This window comes from Mustela lutreola, chromosome 5 (assembly GCF_030435805.1).
Source record: "Mustela lutreola isolate mMusLut2 chromosome 5, mMusLut2.pri, whole genome shotgun sequence".
Classification (NCBI taxonomy): Eukaryota; Metazoa; Chordata; class Mammalia; order Carnivora; family Mustelidae; genus Mustela; species Mustela lutreola.
Window position 1 is genome coordinate 64,337,142 of NC_081294.1, and position 19,984 is coordinate 64,357,125.

At 46.1% G+C, this 19,984-nt stretch overlaps 1 long non-coding RNA gene across 1 annotated transcript in view; it reads right to left on the bottom strand.

The window, feature by feature from the left end:
• Positions 1-19,984, bottom strand: part of LOC131831937 (uncharacterized) — a 62,697-nt gene that overhangs the window by 26,325 nt on the left and 16,388 nt on the right. The window lies entirely within an intron of this gene.

Sequence of the window (19,984 nt, forward strand, 5' to 3'; positions counted from 1 at the left end):
GAGACTCGCACTGGCTGGCCAGTGTTCCTCCCCCATTCTCCTTGCCAACAAAACCCACACTTCATCCAGGGAAGCGATGTGCCCGGTTAAAATACTGCATTTCCCACCTTCCCCTTCAGTTCTGGCCAGTGATGTGCAAATGGAAGCAGATTGTAAATATTCCGGGAAGACTGCCTAAGGGGGTTGACTCAGCCCTTCCTCTCTTCCTCTTGGGCCCCCAGTGGAATTGTGGAGTCTGGATGGGATTCCTGGAACCACTGTAGCCAGGGGCCTGTGATGAAGCCAATGTTCATAGAAGAGAATCGGAGCTCCAGGAGTCTTCTCGGGCCATGTGGTGAACTTGAGGACAGAAGCTAGAGCAGCAGAGCATAAAGATGGAAGAAGCCTGGATCCTTATTGAATTTGGGGAGCATCCATGCCAGCACTGAACTATTTTTATGCAGTAAAGTAAACCCTGTGTGTTCAAGCCTCTGTTACTTTGGGAATTCCATTACACATAGCAACATCTAATCCTGATAGTGTTTCTAATTGGAAATCCCTTGTTCTTTATTGAAAAGCTGATGTCTGTAAATACATAAAAGTGTGCCTGGAATAACTTTCAGAGACACAAAAGCCCTAAGATTTAATATGATCTTTATTGACGCTTGGATTCTCAAAAAAAAACTTAGAGTTGGGGAGAGAAGAAAAACAGGTCACTTATATGATATGCTTAATCAGAAACTAGTCCATGCAAAGCACCCAAATAACACTGACTTCCAGATTATTCTGATCAATTAGTCCAACCCTGTGATTTGACATGTGTGCAGAAATGGAGGCCCAGAGAAGAGAAGTCATGTAGCCACTCAGCAGTGCAGGCAAGACTAGAACTCTCATTTCTTCACTTTTGCCTGTGATCAAAATTTCCCATCTTCTGATCCCTTCTGCAAGGCAGTGAGGAAGTGCTCAGGGAGCCCCTGGCTGACCACACCCCCTCCAGGACACCCTCATACCACCCCCTCCCGCCCCAGCAGTGATCCTTTGTCTTAGTCCATCTGGGCTGCTGTAACCAGATACCACAGACTGGGTGGCTTATAAACAACACAAATTTAATCCTCACAGTTCTGGTGCCTGAAAGTCCAAGTTCAGGGTGCCAGCATGGTCCACTGAGGACCCTTTTCTTGGTCACAGTGTTCTTGCTGTGTCCTCACTTGTCAGAAGAGGAGGAGGGAGCCCTCCGAGATCTCTTTTGCAAGAGCACTAATCCCCCAATCATGACAGCTGGGCCCTCACTGACAGAAACACTTTCCAGAGGCCCTCACCTTCCAGTAGGATCACATCGGGAATTAAGATTTCCCCCAAGACTTTAGGGTGGACCCACACCTTCAAACCATAGCATCCCTGTCCTGGGCAGTCAGCTCAGTCGAACAGTCTCTCAGTTCTCTTCCAAGTTCAGGATTCCCTAACTTGTTCAGGACCAGAGTGAAGGGAAAGGATTGAGAGTCCTATCCTTTTCCATCTGTGTGTCCCCCTGTCTCCGTTCCTGTGATGCCTGGGAGCATAATAATGTTTAATAGAAAGAAGGACAAAAGTGGGGAGAGGAAACAGGCTGAGCCTCTAAATAGTATTAAAACCTGGAACAGGAGTAGGGGGTGTACAGCTTCCTCCCTTCCTTCCTTCCTTCCTTCCTTCCTTCCTCCTTAAGGGTCTTCACAGTGCTTTCAGCTGCCCTATCTCCCATAGGGAAGGTGGGAGCTGTAAGACATCACGGTGACTAACACAACCATGGAAGAGGGTCTAGAGGGGTCTGACCCCACTGGAAGAGCAAAATGGAAGATTGGAAGTCTCCAGAAGCTGTTTTGATGCTGTTTCTCTGCCAGGGAAATATCTGTTATTGAAAGAATCTTATCAGCATTTTCTTAGTGCTGTTATTAAAACAGCCAACTTGCCCTAAGCTGATGAATTTTGAAAGAAGCATAAGAAATTTTAAGAATTAAAAAAAAACCTTTGAAGCAGAAAGGGTAATGAATGTTTAAAATCTTGGCTCATTTAAAGCTTCTCTCTGGAGCAGATTAACCCATTCACTGATCACAGTCCAAAAAAAAAAAAAGATTATTAGCAGATTCCAAGAACCATGTTAGGTATTAAAATATCTCTGACCCTTTAATCCTTAGAAGAATCCCATGATACAGATCCTGGTGTCCCACACCCAACCCAGCCACAACCAGAGGAGCTGCCCTGTGAGACGGCGGCAGCTCACACGCTGGTCTCCATGATGTGCCCCGGTCACGCTCTTATCCTCCATCACGGTCCACCCTGGGACTCGGCCAGAACAGATGGCCCACTTAACCTACCCAAGCACAACCTCTCATGCCTGCCTGCCAGCCTTCAAACCTTCCGGCCTGGCCAAAAAGGTCAAAAAGCTCTTTGTGGGGGGGAGCAGAGGGAGGGGATGCTGTTTGGGTCACCTCCTCCGTTCTGGTTCTCCTTGGCTCAGAGGAACAGGCTGCTAAGCAAGAAAGTGGAGGGGAAGCTGCTGCTGGTGGCCCTGAGGCAGACTTGGAGCACTCCAGGGAGGAAACCCACACTGAGAGAGGCAAGTGTGAGCTCCACAGAAGATCAGCAGCTCACAGAGCTTCCAATTCAACAGGAATGAGCTTCCTGTCACTAGAGGTATACAAGCTGAAGCCAAGCCACCACCTTCCAGGAATGCGGTGTGAAGAATACCTGCCTTGGGTGGTTCTGGCTCTCAGTGGCATGGAAATAACCCTTATTCCAGAAGTAGTTATCACAACTGACATCATGTCAGCGTGTACAAGACCCCGCTCTAGGTGCCCACACAACCCCAACAGTTCTGCAGGTGGGGAACATTAGCTCCATTTTCCAGATGCTCAGAGAAGGTCAGTGGCCTTTCCCAGGGCCACACAGCTTGACCACATCCAGCTGCTCCCACACCTATGCTTTTGCCACTCTGAATCTTGCCTGAAGTCAATACAATTTTTGGAAAGCAATCTTTCCAGAAAGGATGATGTTCTCCTCTGCATAATACTGACAGTCACTAGGTACTGCAAGTTTGCTCTGTGCCAGGCACTCCTTTATCCACTTTTTTGCAGGTATTATCGAATTTAATCCATCCAGAGCAACTTTCCCCTTCACTGTATGAAGAAACTGACCTGCAAAGGGGAAGTCACTTATCCAGGGTAGCAGAACTGGTCAGAGGTGGGGGAAGCTTGCCCCCCTCCTTTGAGATGCTAACTGTCAGCAGGGGGCAGACCCAGCCTCAGTGCCTGTGGGAGAAGAGGACAATGAGAAAGGAGGCGGGTAGGGGGTGGGGGAGTATAGGACAGCATCCATAAAGCTGATGGGAAGCTGAGGAGGACCCTTCTGGCAAAGGGGCCTGATGGCAGACGAGGGAGTCTATCCTAAGCCCCGGGGGGTTTCTATGGGCGTCTGTATGGCCTTAGTCAAGTCACTGCCCCTCTCTGAGCTTAGGATAGACCCTGGCTTAAAGCAGAGCTCTAAGTCCAGCAGGGATAAGAGGACAGTTGGGGAAACTGAGGCAAAAAGAGTTGGTCAAATCTATGATTCCATAAGCCCAGACCCTGCAGGCCTACTCACCAGTTTCCCTGCTGGAAGTGCTCATTCCTGCTCTGGGGGCAACTGAGAATGGAGATCCCCCCAACTTACAAATTATTAGGTCCTTACCGTTCAGAGAAGAAGCAGAGGTAGCCCTTGGCAGCTGCCAACCCAGCCTCTTGCGCTCTCAGATCCCATTCACACCCTTTCCCTCTGCCAACCAGGACCTGCAAGGGGCCTGTCTCCAGCCAGCTTCCAGGGAGCTGACCCTATAGGTCTCCTTCATTCATTTGTTTATTCACTCAGCAAACGTTTATTGGGCACCAGCAATGTCCGATCCCAGAGCTGGGCACTTTCAGGCCCACACCCTTGCTGCTCTGGGGTGGGGCTAATGACCCACCGTGGGCTGGGAGAAAGGAAGAAGGTCAGCTGTAGTCACACAGCTAAGAAGGAGTCGGTCCATACTCCAGCCTACAGCCTTGCTGCCACGCCAGCCAGGCTTGGCCCACTGTGTCTGAGATAAACCTACAGCTCGGGCCCTGCTGCCTGCGCCATGTGTGTGCTTGTCTGAAGGTCCCGGATTTCCCACCGTCCTGGCACCTGTCACAGTTTAGCAGGTTACCATGGTATCGCTCCCTAGCACCCCGGGCAGCAGGGACCACCATCTGTTTACACGGCTGTCAGAGGAATTGATGTCATGCGAAATTGTCAGCTCAGCAGGATGGGAGGAGGAAGAGTGGGCGGCTCTGAAAGCTTCCAAGCCATCAACACTCATCTCGATCAAAGCCTGAGCAAGTCGCTGCTCCCCTGAGAGGAACGGAGAAGGGGGATAGGGAAAAGAATACCTCCCAAGAGGAAGAAGCAGGTGGCAATAGTAATAGTATTATTATTTCCATTTTTATCATCATTTACGAGTCACAGGCTCATTTCAGCCTCTCTCAGCCTGGAAGGTCAGCGTCACCATTCGCTCCATTTTACAGATGTTCCAAACTGTGAAACTGAGGCTCGGAAATGTGAAGAGCCTGTTCAAGTCAGAGGCAAACAAGATGGCAGGTCCTGCAGGAAGCAGTGGCTGGTCCTCAGGCTAGGAGGCAGGGAGCTGCTTTTGGCCAGAATGGGAGGCGGGTGTGCCCCCAGTGGCCATCCCAGGGACGCCAGCACAGGGCAGTTTGCCCGCTGACCATGCCCACAGAAAGTGGGAGGGAAAGGATGTGAAGAGCACCAGGCTGAGAGCAGGGAGCCGTGGGTTCTAAATTACAGCTCTGACACAAACACTGAAGGGCCAAGCAGCTGGGCAAGAAGGGACAAGCGCTGGCGTCTGCCATGGCCAGGGCACAACTAAGGGACACTTAAATATGCCTGGAACTGGAACTGGAATTACTTGTCAGCTCAGCACCTATCCCCTTTTCCGATAAGAGCCTAAACCCCTCTTGCCTCACTCCACTGGGGATTGGAGTCACCCAAAGACCGGTCATCCCCACTGGTCACCGCCAGATCACCAGGATCTAATCCAACCAGTGTATCTCAACTCCCAGCCATGATGATCGGCTCAGGCATGGGCACATGACCCAAAAGCAGCCAATGAGTCAGGAAAGAGAATCTCAGGGCGCCTGGGTGGCTCAGTCGGTTGAGTGTCTCAGGTCATGATCCCAGGGTCCGAGGATGGAGCCTCCACATGGGGCTCCCTGCTCAGTGGGGAGCTTACTTCTCCCTTTCCCTCTACCACTCTTTTGTTCTCTCTCTCTCTCTTCTCAAATAAATAAATAAATAAACAAAAAGGAAAGAGAATGTTTCCTGCTGGTCTCATAATAGGAGACAATACAGGTCAGAATTTGGCCACTATCTTGTACCATGAGGGCAGAGCCTGCTGAGAAGGGAGCTGGTGGATCAGGGAAAGCAAGGCCAGGAAAGAGAGAACAAAAGATTTCCCCTGGATCCAGCCAGTCCTGAATCTATTGAACTCACATCAACCAATAGATTTCTCTTTTTGCTGAGGTAACTGAATTTTGTGTCAGTGCCACTTAAAATAGTCCCGGTTGGTTCACCCCCACTCATCTCAGCCAAAGAACCCCATGGGGTTGGGAGGAATCATTGAAGAAGATGCCTGGGTTAAAAGTGAGACACACACACCCAAGGGCAAACTGAATGACAACAGAAGGTTGCCGAACTGCCCTCAAAGGAGAGTGGGTGGGCTAACTGCGCGAGTTGTGCAAGTTGGGAACAGAACAGAATTTTGAGAATAGGGGCCAGGCTGAGACCGCCACAAGGGTCTCTTCTCTTCATTCTTCCCCCCGCAGTACCCATTTCACCTCTAAATAAACGTCGGCCAACTATTTAGAAAATACTGACTCAAGAGGACCCAGAGTATTAGCCTGCCTCAGTGACTCACTTGTCTCCAGCCAGCCCGTACACTATAAAACCTCATAACCTTGGACAAATCCTGCTCCTCTCTGGGCCTCAGTTTTCTCATCTCTGAAGTGGGGATCCCATTTGCATTAGCCATGAAGAAAGGGAAGCCGTGAGGGACCAAGCTTGCTTGACATCTGCCATGGAAGGGCCAGGAAGAGCTTGGATTCTCTCATCCCACGTTGTAAAGCCACAGTTCCCCCATTTTCAAATAAGCCAAAGTTTTCTCCATTCAAGAATCTGTCTCTCCTTACTTCTTAAAGACACAAACTGAAATATTTATGGATGAAGTGCTACGATGCCTGGGATTTGCTTCAAGATAATATGGAAGGGAGAGAGTAGGTGGAGGTATAGATTAAACAGAATTGGCTGGGAGCTGTCAGAACAGGGATCAGGGACACAGGAGGGTTTATTATATGATTTCTCCACTTCTGCATAAGTTTGAAATTTCCATCATAAAATGTTAAAAACAAGAAAACAAGACCCCTGGCTTGCTATCAGTGTGGGCTGCTCTGACATGTTTCAGTGCGCTACACCCACAGCCTGGGACCGTCTCAGCCCCAGGGGGGGTGAAGTGTTCCACGGTAATTGACGAAGATAATATATTTGAGCTTTGCACTTGTTGGTTTTGTTTTGTTGTTGTTGTTGTTGTTGTTGTTTTCCTCTTCCTGCAGCTCAAACAAGATGGCAGCTTCATGCTCCCTGACTTGCAGGAAGGCTGAGGCCGGGCAGGAAGACAAAGATGCCTAAGTCTCCAGTAAGAGCTGGGAGAACTGAGAACAGGGTGGAAACCGCCAGTTCTACCAGAGCCGGGACTGGGAGCATCGCTGTGGTGACCAGAAGGCATGGCCCACGTCCAGCGACGGAGGGAACATCTCCGAGCCTTTGGGGAGGCCTGAGAACGAGCGGCCTTCGCCTTAAACCAGAGGGGAGGCTACTTCCATCATGGCTGACACTGCCCTTCCGGTCTGTCAGGTGTGGATTTTAATTTCAGCCAATTTAGAGAAATTGAAGAAACTGATACAGGTGGCCATGTGACAGGGATAGCAAGATAATGTCGGAGGTTCTAGAGTCCAAAGAGCCACAACCTGGGCCTAGTTTCGGTCCTTCCAAGGTGTGAGACCCTGGACATGTCATTTCCTCTCCTCAGACTCAGCTTCTCCGTTGGTCAGTTGAGGATGATGGAACATACCTGAGGGGCTCGCGGGGAGAGTGGGACGAGGGAATGTCCTGCAGGGCGCGTGGCCCTTTGCGTCCTCCTCTCTCTTCCTCTCACCCACCCGCCACCACCCTGCCTTTTGGAAAAAGCTGTTTACATAAAACTGTAATTGATATGCAGTCAGCAGAGGCTAATTAAGAATTTATTTTTGCTCCTTGATTAAATGACAGTTTCAAGTCGGGTTTCTTATTTTCTTGGTTGGCTACACAGAGCCCCCTGGAGTCTTCTGCACGGAGCGAGGAGGCCCGTGTTAGAGCTACGGACAGGAGTAGGTCATCTCTGGAGCAGACAGCCCAGCACGGGCTCACCTGGCACGCCGGCCCCCTCTGGGCAGAGAGGCTGAGACTCCCACCCGCAGGTCTTGATGTCATCCACACTCGCTCCTCTCCTGGTCTACTCCAAACCGAGAAAGGGAGCCCCAACCCCCTGGACTATCCTTCATGGTCTCCATTCTTCACATCTCCCAGCCCACCCATCACCGAGGCTGCTGGCTCCCTCCCTACCCCCGCCCTCTGCCCACTTCCTCCACTTCCACAGGACCACCCAATTCAGAGCGCCATTTTCTCTTGCCTGGAGCTTCCTCCCTGGTCTCCCTGATTTCTTTGCCCCCCACTCCTCCCCTCTCCATGTGACGGCCTGAGATTTTCCAAATATAAACCAGAATATTTAAAATATTAATCAAAATCCTCCAATGGTTTTGTAATGGGCTCAGAAGAGAAATCCACTCCTTATCCTGGCATTGCGGTGTCATCCAGCCCGGCACCCACCGTGTCTCACCAATCCAGTCCCAGCTCTGCTCACTCCGCTCCAGCCCCTCTGGCCTCCTTCTGTCTCATGAACATACATGCTAAACTTTCCTCACTGCCAAAGCCTTGATACTTTCCCACAGCTGCCCTCTTGTCATTCCTCAGGCGTCAGCTCAACTGTCGCCTCTTCAGAGAAGCTCTTCCTGATGGCTCCATCTAAAGTAGTTCCCTCCTGAACCCCCACAATTCTTTGTTATATCAATGACCCAATAATGCCCCTGTATATTGGCCCCTAGGTCATTTCTTCAGGGCAGGCTGAGATGCATTAGCCCCAAACCCTGCCAGAGTCAAACTTAGATTTTATAGTAGTCCCAACAGGCAGATTTCTTAAGTCACGTGGGGCCTGCCTGCTTTGCAAACCCCACAAAACTGCATGCAACATTTGCAGGACCTCCCTCTTTTGTGCAATCCTGGCACCACCCAATAAAACTTAAAAGTTATCACCTCTCGTGGTCATATTTTGTCCTTTGATAAACCCCAAATCCCTTGGTCCCCCTATACTCTAACCCACTGCTTTGTTTTATTTTCTTCAGAATACTTATCATTCTTTAAAATTCCTTGGCTAATTTATTCTCTTGGTTTTTGCCCCTCTTCCTCATTAGAATGTAAAATCCATGCCATCAGTCAATAAGTCCATGGAAAGAATATTTGTCCTCACTGGCAATCAAAGAAATGGCAGCATTAAGCAATGAAATGCTATTTTTTTACTAAGTTGGTAAATTTTTTAAAATTTGACAATGGTACATATTCAAGAGTATGGTGAGGGGGAAGACTCACACATACCCTGCTAGTGGGAGTATAAACTGGCATTTTGGAGGGTAATTCAAAACTTAAAATACACATAGCCTGTGCCAGGGACATCACTGTTCAGTCTCTACCTTAGAGATTCATTTCTAGGTCTGCCCAAAAAGGAATGTTCAATCAATCAGTAAAAGAGGATTTGCATCTCCAGGAAGATGAAGAACAAGCACTTTTCCCTTGGTGTCATATATATTTGTAAGATAACATACATTATATATATACATATATGTGTGTATATATACATTATATATGTGTGTGTTTGTATATATATATCACATATATAACATATGTTATATATGACATACAAGAAAAGATTCTGAAAGGTGGAGAGAAGAAAGCAGACTGGTGAGAGATCTCAGGACCAAGAAACAACAGAGTGGTGAGTTCCCAGGTTTTCTTTTAGCCTCGTATATCCCAGAGTTGGAGGTGAAGAACCCACCAAACCAAAATAAAAAATGTCCAACAAAAGCTTGCTTTTTCTATCCAAAGGATCGGGAAATGGAAATCCTAGAAAAACAGAGAACTTTTAGATAACAACCAGTCTATTCCAAAAACACTGTAGACCTACCCTCATCCACACCAGCAAAGGCCAAGTGGGGAGCCTGGATATCCATCTTACCAGTTTAGGAAAATGTGCTCAATTCTCCACCCCCCATCAACCCCACTTGCTGTCAGAGAAGGCCACACAGGGAGCAGATAGGAGCCCCTGTCTACCCATGGTTTGGCGGAGGTGTCAGAGGAGACCACATCAGGAGCCAGCAATCTCATACCCACCCAGCAGTAATAGGGAGTTGCCCCCACCTTGGGTATCAAGGGAAGCTGGAGGGGGAGTCTGAATTTCTACTCCCATCTGACAATAACAAGGCAGCACCCACTTCCCTTGCCAGAGAATCTTCAGAAGCCAGCTAAAATAGAAGGTTTAAATAAGATGCGGAGTCTCATAACATGATACCCAAAATTTCTAGGCTTCAATCAAATTATTTGTCACACCAAAAACCAGGAAGATCTAAAATTGAGAGGAAAGGCATCACAGATGCCAACACTAACATGGCATAGATGTTAAATCATATGGCAAGGATTTTAAAGCAGCTATCCTAAAAATGCTTCAACAAGCAATCATGAACGTGCTTGAAGCAAATGAAAAAAATAGAAAGTTGAGCAAAGAAATAGAAAGGCTTAGCAAAGAGATTAAAAGTACAAAAAAAACACAATCAAGTGGAAATTTTAGAACCAAAAATATAATAACTGAAATTTTAAAACTCAGAGAATGGGTTAACAGAATTTAAAATACAGAGGAAAGAGTCAGAAAACTTAAAAATAGAATATAAATTACCCAATCCGGACAATGTAGAGAAAATAGATAGAATAATAATTAATGGAACCTCAGGAACATACAGGACTAAACACAAAGATTGAATATTTATATCATCAGTGTCCCAGAAGGTAAAGAAAAAGAGGGCAGGGCTGAAAAAATGTGCTAGGAGAAATAAGGACTAAAAACTTAAGCAAACTTGGCAAGACATGTAAACCTACAGTTTCAAGAAGCTGACCAAACCCCAAATAAGACACAGGAAAGAAATCAGGGATATCACTTTACCTATACAGGAAAAGTAATTTTAAGGACAGTATATTTCTCATCAGAAACCAGAAAGAATTCTGGCTTCTGAATTCCAGAAAGAAGTAGCACAATAGTGCTGAAAGAAAACTATATACAACAAAGACATTCTTCAGGAATGAAAGGGAAATCAAGACATTCTCAGGTAAAGAAAAACTAAGGGAAACTGCCTCCACCAAAACTACCCTAAAAGAATGGCTAAGGGTAGTTCCCTAAACAGATAGGAAATGATAAAAGAAATCTTGAAATATCAGGAAGGAAGAACAGGGTAAGCATGAATATGGATAAATACAATATTCCTTCTGAAGTCAGGCTTTCAAAGTTAAGCAAGAGGGGTGGTAGTAATAACAGAAGTATCTTGGAAACAAAGAAGATTACCAGAGACTGAGAAGGAAAGTCTAGGACAATACAAGAGTAAATCCACCAAGAAGACAGCAATTTTAAGATAGATTTATTTATTTGACAGACGGAGATCACAAGTAGGCAGAGAGGCAGACAGAGAGAGAGAGAGAGGAGGAAGCAGGCTCCCTGGTGAGCAGAGAGCCCGATGTGGGGTTCGATCCCAGGACCCTGGGATCATGACCTGAGCCGAAGGCAGAGGCTTTAACCCACTGAGCCACCCAGACACCCTGAAGACAGCAATTTTAAATGTGATGTAACAAAAAACACAACAGCAAAGCAAAACACAATAGAATCAAAGGGAAAAAAGAATAAATTGGCAATTATATTTGGAGACTTTAACATACCCTCTTAATAACTGATAGAAGAACTAGACAGAAAAGCAGCAAGGACATTAAAGAACATCACCAACAGCAAAGACCTAATCCGCATTTATCGAACACTCTACTCAGTAACAGCAGAATACACATTTAACTGCCCACGAAACATATACCAATATAGCCCATATTCTGTGCCATTTAAAAAAATAACAACAGATTTTAAACAATTGAGATCATACAGAGTATGTACTCCAAACATAATGGAGTAATAATAGAAATCAGTAACAGAAAGTTAGCAGAAAAATCTCTAAACATTTGGTAACTAAGCAGCACACTTCTAAATAATCCGTGGATCAAACAGATAATCTCAAGGGATATTAAAAAAAAATGCTCCAAGCTGAGTGAAGTTCAAAATACATAAAATTTGTGGACACAACAAAGGCAGTGCTAAGAGAAAAATTTATAGCACAAATGCATACATTAGGAAAGAAAAAAGTCTCAAATCAATAACCGAAACTCCTACCCCAAGAACTTAGAAAAAGAAGAACAAAATAAACCCAAAGCATGGAAATAAAAAGAGATAATAAGCATAAGAGCAAGAATCAATGTATTTGAAAACAGGAAAACAATGAATAAGAATCAGTGAAATAAAGAATAGGTTCCTTGGAAAGATCAATAAAATCGACAAACCTCTGGCAAGATAAAGGAAAAATGAAAAAAATGCACATTACTAATGACAGGATATCCCAGATCCTGTAGATATCAAAAGGATAATAAGAGAAGAGTACAGCAACTCAACACACATGTTAGACAACTTAGATAAAATGGATCAACTCCTTAAGAAACACAAACTCCCCCAACTCAACCGAGATGAAATAGGCCATTTGAATGCCCCTAAAACTACCCTAAGGACATTTATTTCACAATTTTGAAACTTTCAAAAAATAAATCTTCATGCCCAGATAGCCACCTAATGTTTGAAGAATAAACACAAATCTTGCACAATGTCCTCCAGAAAATAGAATTTTGTTTTACGAAGTCAGTATTACCCTGATACCAACATACAGACCAGAAAGGAATAAATAACACTGTTAGCATTTATAGATGATATGACTACACATGTAAAAAATTCTAAGTAACTTACAAAATCATAACAAATAAAAAACCCGAGACCTAATATGTGAGCTCAGCAGATCATAGGACATGAGGTAAACATAAACATACAGAATTTAATTGTATTTCTATATACTAGCAATGCACACATGGATGATGAAATTGAAAATACAGCAGTACTTACAAGCACTCAAAAAAAGAGAGAAATACTTAGGTATAAATCTAACAAAACATGTATGGGATTTGCATGCTGAAAACCACAAATTACTGATGATAGACATCAAAGACAATCTAACTAAATGAAAAGATATGCTCCTGGTCTCTTCATGGATTTACTCAGCTTAGTAAAGAAGTCAATTTGATCCCAAATTAATATATAGATTTAACACTATTGCTCTCAAAATCCAAGCAATGCTTTCTGTAAATCTAGACAAGATTACCCTAAATTTTATATGGAAGGGCAAAATAACTAGAATAAATGATGCAATTTTGAAAAAAAAGAAGAAGAAAGCGAGATGAATCAGTCTATCTGGTTTCAAGAATTATTATAGAGCTACAGTAATCAAGACTGTGTGGGATTGGTGGAGGAACAGATATACAGATCTATGGAGCAGAATAAAGAATCCAGAAATAGACCCACACAAATCCACCCAGGTGATTTTTGACAAAGGTGCAAAAGCAATTCATTGAATTTCAACATATGGTGCTAAAGCAATTGAACATCCATAGGCAAAGAAAGAAAGAGAGTGGGGAGGGAGAGAGGGGGGAAGAAAGATCATGGACTTAAATATAAAATGTAAAACTGACACTGTTTGGGAAAAAAAAAAAAAAAACAGAAGAAAAACCTTTAGGGTCTAGAGCCAGCCAAGCATTCTTAGACTTAATGCAAAAATCCAATCCATAAAAGGGAAATTTGCTTAATTGGGCCTCATTAAAATTTTAAAAGTTTTTCTCCATGGAAGACCCCGCTACTAGGATGAAAAGACAAGTACAGCCTAGAAGTAAATATTGTGAAGCACGTATCCAACAATGTACATGTGGTATATGTACATTCTAGAGTGTGTGTGTGTGTGTGTGTGTGTGTGTGTGTGTTTTCTTAGAACTTCTCAAATTCATTATGCTAAGTGAAAGAAACCAGACTCAAAAGGTTGTATACTCTATGATTCCACTTACATGACTTTTAAGAAAAGGCAAAAGCAAAATTATATGGGTAGAAAATGGATCAGTGGTTGCTGGGAGTGGGGTTAACTAAAAAAGGGAATTGGGGGGACAATGGAACTGTTTTATATATTGATTGTGGTAGTGATGGTTACATAATTGTATGCATTTGTCAAAGTTCATTAACCATACACCTAAAAAGAGAATTTTTATAATCTGTAAATTTAACCTCAGTAAACCTAAGCAAAAAAACCTCTCAGAACTTACCAATAAAATAAAATTTAAAAAAGAAACTACCAGTAAAAAAATAAACAATCCAGCTAGAAAATAGGCAAAAGAGACGAAGAGTGGTTCCACCAAAGAGGACATGCAGGTAGCCAACATGAAACAATGTTTCATGACATGAAAATGAAATGTTTCATCACATGAAACAATGAAACAATGTTTGACATTAGCCATCAGGGAAATACAAATGAAATCCACAATGAGATATCACTAGACACCTATCAGAATGGCTAAAATAAAAAAGGTGATAATACCAAATGCTGAGGAGGACACAAAGACACCGGATCACTCATTCACTGATAGTGGCAATGTAAGATGGCTCGGCCACTCTGCAAAACCGGTCGGGCAATTTCTTTTAATAAATGAAACATACAACTACCGCATCAGTAATCATGCTCCTGGGCATCTACCCTGCAGAAATTGAAACTTACACTTGGACACAAACCCATACAGGAATGTTGATGGCAGCTTTGTTCCTAAGAGTCAACACTTGAAAACAACCCAGATTCCCTTCCATAGGTGAATGGTTAAGCAAACTGTGGTCCATGTATTCCGTGCAAAACTATCGGCGATACAGATACACTGACGGATCTCCCGAGTATTTTGTGGAGTGCAAAAGGTTAGTCCCAAAAGACTTCATCGTTTGTGTTCCCATTTATATCACATCTTTGGAATGAGAAATGTTATAAACAGGGAACAGTTTCTTGAAGGCCAAGGTTTGTTAAAGTAGGGTGGGGGTAGCAAGGAAGTGGATATAGCCATAAAAGGACAATGTGAGGCAATGTTCTGTGTGTGACTATATCAGTGTCAACATCCTGGTTTTTATACTGCACTGTAATTTTGCAAGATTGTTACCATTGCGGGAACTGGGCAAAGGATACAGGTTCTCCGAATCTGCAATTACCTTAAAACAAATTAAGTTAAAAAAATAATGTAATTGTTTGCAGCATTGTTCATATTCAGGGGGGAAACTTGGAAACAGCCTACATGTTCTTAAGTAGGGGAATTGTTGATTATAATGCCAGCGTCATAACACGGGATAGTGTGCAGAACCAAACGAAAAAAGGAAAAAAACTACCTCTGACTTACAAAGCCGTGTTGCAGAACCCTTCATGCAATGCATACACACACAGTGTGGTTCCTGGGTAAGGGCCCACACCCAATATTCTTGGGGGTGGTGATATGTCCTCCAAGTGGTAGAAAATTGATTCTTCAAGGCCTGAGAAATCTTGCCCTTCTTGTGTATAAAACACTGGTATCCACAGAGTGAATAAGCAAATAAACAATATATCTATAGTATTCAAATACCTTCGGGGGAGTATGTTTAGGAAAAAAATTACCTGAAAAACTCTTTAGGAAGGCACTATTGAGGGAAAAGAAGTTAAGAACTCCTAGTCTCCACTAAAATTTCTCCATTTCTGCACCATTAGTATTTGGGGCTAGATAACTCTTTGCTGCGGGGTGGGGGGGAGGAGCTGAACTTTGCCGGGTGGGATGTTCAGCATCATCCCAGGTCTCTACCTCCTGGATGCCAGTAGCACCAGCTCCTAACTGTGACCATCAAAAATGTCTCAAGTCATTGCTAAATGTCCCTGGAAGGCGAACTCCCTCCAGTTGTGAACCGCCAGACAAAGGACTAGAAGAAACACCCCAGACCCCAGCCATGGGATGGGTTTCACAGCAGGAGTGATAGATCCCTAGTGCTTCCGTTTTTGACAAGGAGAATATATTCAGGGCTTACTTGTGTCATTAAAAATTAATTTTTCCCAAATTGCTCTAGCTGGGAAATTCACTCCTGGAATGGGAAAGAGACCAGCCCCAGGGACTAGGGTCTAATCCCCGCCCTTTTCCTGTCCCCTGCCTGCTCTGGGACCACCAGCAAGCCTCCTCCACTCCTCAATGGGCCTTTGCTTTTCTCCTTCCTCTCCCCCTATCCCCACACTGACACTCCCCCATCACTTCCATTCTCCACGCTTTGCTCCCAAACCTTTGTGCTCAAGCAGCTCTCTGTCAAGAAAGTTGCCTCTCCTCTGCCTGGACAACTCTTACTCATCCCTGGACACCAAAGTCCCTTCCTCCAGAAAGCCCTCACCAGCCCCACCAGCATTTAAAGGGCCCTCCACTGGAGGAGTGTGGTGGCGTGTGGACACCACACTCACCTGGCTCCCAGACCTGGTGAATAGTCTGCATTTACCACCCCTCCTCAACCGACTCTCCCTTGCTCTCAGCTGCACTCCTTCGCCCTCTGGCACCAGCAAAGGATGGAACAGCAGGGAGAGCGAGGTGGGTGTGGAGTCCCGGCTTCCATGCTGCTGGGTGCCCCTCAGGCATCGCCTCACTTGCCTTTCCAAATGCTACAGGTACTGTGGGCAGCCTCTCTTGCAACCACAGGCTCCTGCGGGGCTCCCATAATGGCCTGTCCTTTGTCCTCAGAGGGTAGGAAGAGCTTCCCTGCTGCTACACCACCTCTTGTCGGTGCCTTGACCTGGAAATGCTGTGTTAGCCCTGCCCTCCTCCGTTCTTCCTGAGAGTCTCCCGATAGGGCCCTGATCTGATACCAGACTGGTCCCGACCACTCAAATACGAGGTCCTTGAGTGCCACAGCTGTGTGTTTTCATGTTGTTTGGTTTTGTTTTTCATCTCAGAACCCCAGGGGTCAGCGCTGATCGGACCTAGAGCCCAAATGGGCAGGGCTGAGCGAAAGCTCACTGAGTACATGGGTGAATGAACAAAGAGTAGATAGATGGAAGGACAGATGGCAGACGGACAGATGGATGAACACGTGGATGGCATGATGATGGGTAGAAGTTCAGACTCTAATTTGCAAAGATCGGAAACAGCTGAAATTGCTTGAGTGCTATCTGCTCGTCAGGGCACCAAGCCCTTCATTTGTCTAGTCACCAACTTCCGTGACCAGTCCAGGAGGCAGGAATGTCATTGTGAGGAAAGGGAAGCTCAGAAGGGCTAACTCACTTGCTCCAGGCCACATTTTGGACGGGACAGGCCAGGACTCAATCCCAAGGTTACTTGCCTCTAGAGCCTGCAGTCCTGATAATATTGGGGTGTGGCTGGATGAGTCCAGAACCCCAACGTCCACACTGCCATGAGAGATGCTCTGCTGGGGCCTCTCCTATCCTACCCCCCACACCCCCAAGGTCCTGAGTGGCCCTTGCTCTTTCCACCATGGGCCTAGCTTCTGCACACTTCCCTCCAAAGCCACCCCCGCCCCCCATCCACCCCGAGTGTCTCTGAGGAAGTCTGCTTTACACGTGGGAGGCCCAGGGAGGAACAAGGCTCCTCCCGTTCCAAATCCAGAAAACCTTGTTTATCTCAAGAGCTGGTAGGAGTTTTGCAGGTCTGCGGGTTTCTGTTCACAAGGAAAAGCTCCTCCCTAAGGGAATAGCTGGGCTTGGAAAGAACAGCCTCGGGGACCAGCACTGCGTGGGTTTCCCCCACACGGAAAAGAGCATTGAGGTATGGCCCACAATCCCAGCTCTGGGATGTCCCTGGGCCGCATCTCCTCTGAGCCCCAGTGGACGGACTGCTAGTGCTTCTGTGTTCTAGTGTGGAGCAGCCATGACGTCACCTAGCGAAGCTGCAGGTGGTCACCAGTCCCCCATGGCACCTGCCTGCTTCACCTCCTCACATTCTCCTCTGCATTGGCTCTGGCCATCTCTGCGCCCACTGTCAACCACTTTTCTCCTCCTCTGGCAAATTAGGAAATCGGAGCACTTAAGAAGCCTTTCAGGGGTCACGCAGCAGGACAGAAGCAGGGCTGGACTCAAACCCTGGGAAATCTCAGCCCCTTCCCAGCCCCTGCGTCCCCTGTGCCTGGTCCCGTCCCCATCCCCTACTGCACTGCCCCGGGCTCCAGCTTTGTTGTGGGAGCTGTAGGCAGTTATTCAGTTCCTTCCGTTATTTATGCACAGCACGTTTGGAACAGGGCCCTTGGTGATTAAAGCGCCTGGGGACAGAAAAGCAGAGCTGAAACATCGTGAAAAGACAGAAAGGAAAACAAAGCAACAGCATCAACAGGGACATCCAGGCGGGAGTGCAGGAGTGCCGCTGAGGACACAAACTCAGCCCAGTGCCCAGCCGGCAACTACTTCCTCATGGGCCCTGCTGTATTCCGCGTACCCCGGGACTAGCCCATTCGCCGTGGTTATCAACAGTAGAAGCGTCATCCCTAGAGTTTGAGGGTCAAGCACACCTGGTTTACATGCCTGCGCTGTGAGTTCTGGCTGTGTGACCTCGGGCAGGTAACTAGCCTCTCTGGGCCGCATTGTGCTGGGCACTGGTTTCCTAGGCAGCTGGGGAATATATGGAGTGATGTGTGTGAAGCCACAGCGGGAGACCTGGCACCTTATAGTCCTAATAAGCAATAGATTTCTGTTCTTCCATAACATTCTACAAAGCCTTTCTATACACATTTTATGGTCGGGTGAGCTTTCAGAGTCTGGAGCAGACTGTTGTCAACACAGCCCGGCTCTAACTGTGACTACCTGTGATTGGGGAGAGAGTTATAGGACATCCTAAAGCCTCATTTCCACATCTTTCAGAGGGGGCTAAACATAATCCCAATCCCTAGGTGGGCATGAAGTTTAAATGGGGTATTACATGCAGGGACCTATCACAGTAACTAACACAGGACAAGTGCTCCCTAACTGTCATTATTAATATTTGTCATCTTCCCAACAATGCCTCCTTGGTAGTTAGGATATGTGGTTGTACAGATGCTGGAAGTGAGTCTCAGGAGGTAAAATGGCTTGATCAAGGTCACTCAGCCAAGCAATGGCAGGGCTGGGACCTCTGTGCTGGGCTCCTGACTCAGGGCTTTTTTCATCCCAAGAGTCCTAAGGTTGTTCATTCAATAGGACCCTGTGGTCTTGGTAGCTCGGCCCAAAAAGAAGGGACTGGAGGACTTCTTGTGAAAAAGCTTCAGGCTGATCTGGTTTCCAATACAACCCTCTTCCTAGCTGTGTGACCTTGGCTGGAATTCAGCCTCTCTGGGCTTCAGTTTCTCATACATAACCTGGCAGCACATCACTGGCTTCCTGCTCCAGATCATCACAAGCAGGAAATGAGGATGGGTGTGAAAGTGCCCAGCACCGAGCCCAAAACACGGCAAGTGCTCAGAAAATGCCACCGTTCCCTCCCCTGCCCAGTCAGTGCATCTGTCATTGCCTCCCCTAGGGATCCTGGCACCAGCTTCCTTCCCAGCCAGAGAGAGCTGAGTGACTGATGGCCCCTGACATTCTGGCTGACAGAGCAGCTTTGTCTCCATCAGCCTGCCCCAGCCTCCCAAGCACCTGACACTGAGAGCTAATAAGGCCACCAGAGGGTGGGACAGGCCCAGGCCACTCCCACCAGTTCCTGCCTTTGTTCCTTGCTCTCCCCCAACCTTCTTCCAACTTTGCCTCCTACTCTCTCCTTCCCCTCCTCACCCCTGGCACTTTCAAGGAAGCAATCCCAAGGCCTCTGACCATGATCTGAAAAGTACCAGCATCAGAAAAGTACAAGAACTCCTCGTGCATTCTTATACACAGTTGAACAAGATGTGGTCCTGCCCTGGAGGCTCTCCAGGTGATAATGAGGCATCAACAGAAATGTACCAAATAAAGGGTGTTTCATAGTAAATAAGAATGACAACAGCTGCCATTTATTTGTTAGGCACTTTACATGTGCTCCTGTTGAAGGTCATAACTCAGGTTCAGAGAGGTCATGCGTCTTGCCCAAGGTCACACAGTCAAAACAGGAGATAGCAGGGTGCCTGGGTGACTCAGTGGGTTAAAGCCTTTGCCTTCAGCACAGGTCGTGGTCCCAGAGTCCTGGGATCGAGCCCCACATCGGGCTCTCTGCTAAGTGGGGAGCCTGCTTCCCTTCCTCTCTCTCTCTGCCTGCCTCTCTGACTACTTGTGATCTCTGTCAAATAAATAAATAAATAAATCTTAAAAAAAAAAAAAAAAAAAAAAAACCAGGAGATAGCTGAGCTTCAAACCCAAGGCTATCTGGTCTCAACACTTGGGCTCCTTCTATTCATAGAGTTTATCTCTATTGGGAAAGTCCAAAACTTAAAAAAAAAAAAAAAATTTACTATGAAATGTGAAAAGTGAAATAAAAAAACACAAATAAATGACAGAGTGAATGACTTTGCCTGTGGAAGGGGCAGGAAAAATTTCACAGAGAATTCTCGTGAGCTGGATAGGGAAGGATAGTGATTATGTATGTAGTGACCCATACCTATACTTCTACTTCTCACTCTGTCTCTGCATACCTATGTCTGCGACCTTCTCTTGGTCTCCCCACTCCC